Source organism: Rhincodon typus, chromosome 9, assembly GCF_021869965.1.
Source record: "Rhincodon typus isolate 14 chromosome 9, sRhiTyp1.1, whole genome shotgun sequence".
NCBI classification, from domain to species: domain Eukaryota; kingdom Metazoa; phylum Chordata; class Chondrichthyes; order Orectolobiformes; family Rhincodontidae; genus Rhincodon; species Rhincodon typus.
Genome location: NC_063340.1, coordinates 92,473,868 through 92,481,107, shown reverse-complemented (window position 1 = coordinate 92,481,107; position 7,240 = coordinate 92,473,868). Strand labels below are relative to the sequence as shown.

At 43.4% G+C, this 7,240-nt stretch overlaps 1 protein-coding gene across 1 annotated transcript in view; it reads left to right on the top strand.

Moving 5' to 3' along the window:
* The window catches only part of rpl7l1 (ribosomal protein L7-like 1), a 34,166-nt gene extending 27,938 nt beyond the window's left edge, over positions 1-6,228 (top strand). The window contains exon 7 of the mRNA XM_020510901.2: positions 5,825-6,228. The gene's annotated coding sequence lies outside the window, so the exon portion shown is untranslated. The remainder of the gene's footprint in view (positions 1-5,824) is intronic.
* Positions 6,229-7,240: the final 1,012 nt, after the last annotated feature.

Sequence of the window (7,240 nt, the reverse complement as noted above, 5' to 3'; positions counted from 1 at the left end):
GTGCGTGTGAGGGAGGGGAAGAGAGTGTGCGTGTGAGAGAGGATCTGTCTGAGTGTGTTTTGTGAGTGTGTGTAGTGTGGTGGGGTCACCTGTAGTGCAACATGAACTGAAGATCCCGGTTGAGGCCATCCTCATGGCTACCAGACTTGACTATTAGCCTCTGCTCAGCAATTCTGCAATGTTGTGTATCCCAAAGCCCACTTTGGAGAACGTTTATTCAACAGTCCAAGGCTGAATGTCCTTGACAGCTGAATTTTTCCCCCACTGGGAGGGAACATCCCTGTTTGGCGGTTTTGCGCGGTGTCCATTCATCCGTTGTCATAGCGTATGCCTGGTTTCGCCAATATACCATGCCTTGGGGCATCCTTGCCTGCAGCATATGAGATAAACAATGTTAGCCAAGTCACATGAGTATCTGCCATGCACATGATGGGTGGTGTTCCCACATGTGATGGCTGTGTCCATATCGAAGATCTGCCATGTCTTGCAGAGGTTACCGTGACAGGGTTGTATAGTTTTGTGGTTGATGTTGTCCTGAAGTCTGGGTAGTTTGCTGCGAACAGTGGTCTGTTTAAGGTTTGGCGATTGTTTGAAGGTGAGAAGCGGAGGTGTGGGGAAGATCTTAGCGAAGTGTTCATCGTCATCAATGTTTTGAAGGCTGCAAAGAACAAAGTTTCTCCCCTCCCAGGAAGTTCTGGACGACAAAGGGTACATATTAATCAATTAAAATGTTCAAATTGATTAAAGATTTAACAGTAACTTAGGTTTGTCGAATACATCCTCATCAGTTCTGTGACCCTTTGATCTTTTACTTATAAATTCTGTGTTCTGTGTGCTTCTTTCTCACTTCACCTGATAAAGGGGTTATGCTTCAAAAGCCTGTATTTGCAAATAAACCTGTTGGTCTATAACCTGGGTCATGTAATTCCTGGCCTTGTTTCCACAGTGGTGGGGTGACGCTAGACGTGTCCTTACCATGTGCATGTGTTTAGAACGGTCACCAGACCCAAAACGTTAACTCTGATTTTTTCTTCACAGATGCTGCCAGACCTGCTGAGCTTTTCCAGGAACTTCTCTTTTTGTTCATGAGGCTTTTGCGTACTTTGTTAAACACTTAAAATCCATAGAGACAACATCCACTGCAATCCATAGAACCATTGAAATATTACAGCACACAAGAGGCCATTTGGCCCATCTTGTGCATGCCAAACCAAAGACATCCAGATGCCCTTTCTAATCCTACCTTTGTGCCCACGGCCCATGGCCCTGCAGCTTACATGCTTAAGCTGCAGATCCAGATACTTCATAAAAGTTTTTCAGGTCTCTGCTCCCACTATTGACTCGGGCAACAAATTTCAGACACCCACCACCTTCTGGAGTCCTTTTATCATCCTTTTCTGTCACTTCAGCAAGTTTATTACTATCCTCCGGTTTATTACATTTTTGAGTTTTGGACCATCTGTTCCTGATTTACAGAATCCACAGTTCTTTCAGTTTTTATTTACACAACAGACTCAGTGGGACGGTTAGTGTCAGCTTGGATAGGAAAATTGGCTTAAAGATTAAAAGAGAGTTGTGATAGATTTTTTTTAGCCTAGGTGATTGTGGACATTGTTTGACAAGGGTCAGTGCTAGAATCATATCTCTTTGAAATACATTAATTACTTCAAAATTTGCTGTATTACCAAATAGCAATTGACGACAACAGAACATCAATAGACAATAACATGGGTAAACAAGTGGGAGGTAGAATTTAATAGGGAGAAGAGGAGATAATGCCTTAACTATTGCATTTGCTTAAATGCATTATGAGCTTACTGGCACAGTTCTAAACAGTGTGCAGTGACAGAGGAACCCAGGAATTCACGTTCATAGATCTTTGAAAGGTGGTGGGACTTATTGAAATTCATTCTTGGGACGTGGGCATTGCTGGCTCAGCCAGCATTTATTTCCCATTCATTGTTGCTCTTGAGAAGGTGGTGGTGAGCTGCCTTCTTGAACCGCTGCAATCTGCGGGTTGTAGATAGATGCACAGTGTCATTAGGGAATCAGTTCCAGGATTTTGACCCAGCAACATTTGAAGGAACAGCAATGTATTTCCAAGTTAGGAAGGAAACTTGCAGATATTGGTGTTCTCGTTTATCTACTGCTCATCCTTCTAGATGATGGTTGTGGGTTTGGAAGGTCCTTTCTAAGGAGAACTGGGGTAGTTCTGCAGTGCATTTGTAGATGGTACACAGTGCTGCAGCTGTGTGTTAATACAATTTGGAGCTGGAGTATCACAGCAGGTCAGGCAGCATCAGAGGACTAGGAGATTCAACATTTTGGTCCTAGACCCTTCATCAGGACTGCCACTGTGCGTTGTTGGTGGAGGAAGTGGATGTGGTCTCAATGAGCTGCTTTGTCCTGGATGGAGTCAAGCTTCTTGGGTGTTGTTGGAGCTGCACTCATCTGGGCAAGTGGGCAGTATTCTATCACACTCCTGACTTGTGCCTTGTAGGTGGTGGATGGGATTTAAAGAGTCAGGAGTGATTTACTTCAGCATTCTAAGCCTCTGACTTGCTTTTGCAGCCACTGTATTTATATGGCTAGTAAATATAATTACTGAGTACAAACGCAGGGAAGTTCCGCTGAAAATTTACGAAGTTCTGTTGAGAATAATAAAAGTTGTAGCACTAAGAGTGGACACTTGGTCTGTTGTGTCTGTGTCATCCAAAAAGTGAATCACGTGGCTAAGAGATAGCAAGAACTGCAGATGCAGGATTGTGGAGCTGGAGGAACACAGCAGGCCAGGCAGCATCAGAGAAGCAGGAAAGTTGACATTTTGGGATGGGACTCTTCAGAAATAGGGAGGGGAGCTGGGAAATACATAAGAGAGGAGGGATGGGGCTGGGGAACGTAGGTGGGATGGTGATAGGTGAATGCAGGTATGGTGTGGTGGGGATTGGTCAGTGGAATGGGTGGGGCAGATAGGTGGGAAAGAAGATGGACCGGTTGTGTTGGGTCAAGGAGGTGGGAGGGAGGATGGGTGGGGCTGGGGAAAGGTGAGTGGGGTGGTGATAGGTTGGATGCAGGTAGGGCATAGTGGGTAGTGGGGATTGGTCAGTGGGAAGGGTAGGGTGGATAGATGGGAGAGAAGATGGACAGGTCATGTCAGATCATGGAGGCGGGGATGAGAGGGAGGTTTGGACATGGGATGAGGCCGGGGGTGGGGAGATGTTAAAACTGGTGAATTCTACGTTAAGGCCATCGGGCTGTAGGCTCCCAAAGCAGAATATGAGTGTTGTTTATCCAGTTTGCGTGTGGTGTCGGTATGGCACTGGAGGAGGCCCAGGATGGACATGTCACCCAGGAGTGGGAGGGGGAGTTAAAATGGTTGGCGACTGGAAGATGTTGTCGCTTGTCGCGTACAGAGCATAGATGCTTGATGAAGTGGCCCCCAAGTCTATGCTTGGTCTCACCGGTGTGGAGGAGGCCGTTGATGGAGGTAATGGGGGTTGAGTAGGGGCAGGTGTAGCACTTCCTGCAGTTTCAGGGAAAGGTGCCGTGTGTGGTGGGGTTAGTGGGGAGTGTGGAGCGGACATGGCTACTGTCTTTTTCCAGCATTTGGTCCACAGCCCTGAAGGATACAGCTCTTGAGGTGAATATTCAGGCATCTTTCAATTGAGTTGAGAGTTCGTGCCTCTGACACCCTTTCGGACAGTGAGTTCCAGACTTCTACCGCTCTTTGGTTGAAAAATTTTTCCTTACCTCCGCTCCAATCACGTTAAATCTATGCCCCTTTAGTTACTGATCTCTCTGTTAAGATAAATAGACCTGCCTATCCCTTCTGTATAAGCCTCTTCCCAAATTTGTGGATCTCATGTAAATCTTCCCTCGGCCTCCTTTGTTCTAGGGGAAACAACCGGCCTATTTAATCTTCCCTCTTAGCTGGTTTTTCAGCATTCTCATAAATCTCCCATGTCCTCTTTCTAATGTAGTTTCATGAAATGACCAGAGCTGTGGCCTAATTCATGATTCCAGAATTACCTCTCTGTTCTTACATACTATACCTTGGTTATTAAAGGAAAGGTTTCCATAATTTTCGTGTCACTGTCCTTCAGGATCTGGGAACGTTCATTTCCAAGTTCTTTCACTTCTTCTGCACCTCTCAATAATCTCCCATTTATCATGTATTTGCTCACTTTGTTTGACCACCACCCGCCCTCCCAACCCATGCATAACCTCAGATTTCTCTGGTTGAATTCCATTTACTACTTTGCTGCTGTTATCTTCCTGCATATGGCTTTCCTCATTGTCAACCAGACAGATTTTGAGTCGTCTGCAAACTTCTTGATCATGCCCCAAATATTTACATACACTTTATTAGTATGTACCACATGAAGCAAGGGACAGTGCTGAGTTTTGTCAAACCCCACTGGAAACAGCTTTCCAGTCAGAGAAACCGGTTTCAACGTCACCCTTTCTTTCTTGCCACAAAGCAGTTTTTATCCATCTTGCTCCATTTCATTGGATCTCATAAGTTTTTCTTTTTTTTTAAACTCTGCTGCCTTATGGGATCTTGTCAAAAGCCTTGCTGATATCTAATTAGACTATATCAACTGCAATTTACTCATCAGTCCTCTTTATTGCTACCTCAAAAAATAAAGCCATGCTGACTATCCTTTATAAAAACTGAAAGAACTGCAAATACCGGAAATCAGAAACAAAAACAGAAGTTGCTGGCAAAGCTCGGCAGGTTTGGCAGCATCTGTGAAAACAAATCAGAGTTAACATTTCGGGTCCAATGACCCTTCCTTAGATGTATCCTTTATTTATCCCTGCCTTTCTACATGATAGTTTAAGCTGTCTCAGAATTGACTCCAGTAATTTGCCCACGACTAAGGTTAGACTGATGTGGCCTGGAATTGTTTGGTCAATTCCTCACTCTCCTTTTAAACAATGGTATAACAATGGCGGCACGGTAGCTCAGTGGTTAGCATTGCTGCCTCACAGCACCAGGGACCCGAGTTCGATTCTACCCTTGGGCGACTGTCTGTGTGGAGTTTGCACATTCTCCCTGTGTCTGCATGGGTTTCCTCCCACAGTCCAAAGGTGTGTAACCTAGGTAGATTGGTCATGCTAAATTGCCCGTAGTGTTCAGAGATGTGTAGATTAGGTGGGTTATAGGGAATGGGTCTGGGTGGGATGCTTTGAGGTTCGGTGTGGACTTGTTGGGCCGAAGGGCCTGTTTCCACACTGTAAGGATTCTATGAAAATTCTATGAAATTAGTAGTAAGGGGCAACTAGGATGCACAGTTTCATCCTAATGGATCTCCCACTTAAGAGTAAGATGTGGAGAAATTTCTCATCTGAGGGTTGATAACCAATTTCTTCACCAGAGAGCAGAGGAGGCTGGACCATTACATGTATAGAGCACTTAGTTAAACAGATTTGTGATCTAAAAGGGAGTTGAGGATTACACCAGCAGGTTGCAAAATGGAGCTAGGCTAAAATCGGATCAACCATGATCCTGTTGAATGGTGGAACAGGCTCAAGGAGCTTCTTGGCATTCTACTTTTGAGCTTTGAAATGGCTACTCAAATATATGACACCCCTAGAAGACATGGAATACAACAGTTCCTAATTCCAAACAGCTGCTCAGGACAACTGGGCGGCCAAGGAATGGCTCTTGGCATGATGCGCATATCCAGAGACCAATTGTTTTTATACTAAGTCCTCTTTTATGTTCCAGGTTCCATTCTAACCATTTGACATATATTCTAGTATGCTGTGTGTGTATCCAGCATTGCTTCTGATGCATCTTCATTTTTTTGTTTTGCAGGTCCTACATGGATAAATGTGTTGGGATCGAATTTGTTCTTCTATACTATGTATAGTAAACCCTACAGAATCATATTCAGCTCGAAAGTGTTTCCCTCTCAGTATACTGGAACAGATCATCGGACAGCATGCTACCGCTTACTGACTGTATCTCAAGACCTCGGTCTGGGTGGGTTGGATTGGTGTCATAGAGCCATACAGCATAGAAACAGTGGATTGTGATTATTGTGATCTGTATCTTGGGGGTTGTGTCTAGCCACCATTTGAAAGTGAAAGAGTTTACAATCTGTGAAACTGTCAGAAGTAAATTTGAATTATTCGAAATTTTAATCAAAGCTGTTAATAGACTTGGATGTCATCAAATATCAGTCTGGTGTTTCATAAAATTTGATATTCATTCTCAAATAAGTCTAGGTTAGTAATTACCCAGTTGTTATGTAACTAAATTAGATTCTGGTTTGGATTGTTAACAATAATTTTGGATTATTGGCTAATGCTAGGACATGTCTGGTCTTGCACAGATTTGGTCAATGCCATAACATCCTGTTTCAGCAGGATTCTGAGAGTAGATCTCAAATTTTGAGGTAGTAAATTGAAACAGGCACATTATAGGTAACTATTTCAAATGATTTACTGAGATTAGTAGATTAGAAAGTTAAACATTCATGGCTAATGTTCCCTTTGCATCTGTTTGGTACCTTTTTATCATACAGCCACACATGTTATTATCTCAGCAACTACCACACTCCTGCACAGCAGTGCAAGCACAGAGATTAGTTAGGAGCATTTCTTGAGCAAATAAACTTTTAAAGGCCATGCAATGCGGATGCCGTAGTTCTGTGTGCATAAATAACTTATACATTCTACAAAGAGCTTGTGCTAAAATATTCGTGCACCTAAACTAAGTAACTTACTTAAGTGTATTTTGCCTGTGTTTAATTTTTCACTTCCAATCAATGAATGCTAGAAACAGTTTGTAAGAGGTTCACAGCAAAGTCAAACAAAGCAAATCTTGAATTTAAAAAAATCTCACAGTCTTTGAGGTTAGCTACCAAACACACAGTACAATATAAGTATGAAAGCTGACATAGAATACTGTCTGAAGTGTCATAGATCAAATCTTTGGTTTTCTGGCTGAGGAAAAGTACTTGAAGAAAATGTTTGGAAACAGGAGGTTCTACTGTCTTAACACCTCCTGAAATACAGTGCATCGTGGCTGAAATGAACATTTTTTGTTCATTCCTGGGATTCAGGCATTGTTGGCTGGGCCAGTATTTATTGCTGATTTTCAACTGCCTTTCAGAAGGTGGTGGAGACCTGCCACCTTGAACCGCTGCTGTCCATTTGGTTTCATTACTTGCCACAATGGCTATGGTGACTTGGACAGAAACATGCATTTGGTGGTGTCCCCTGCCTT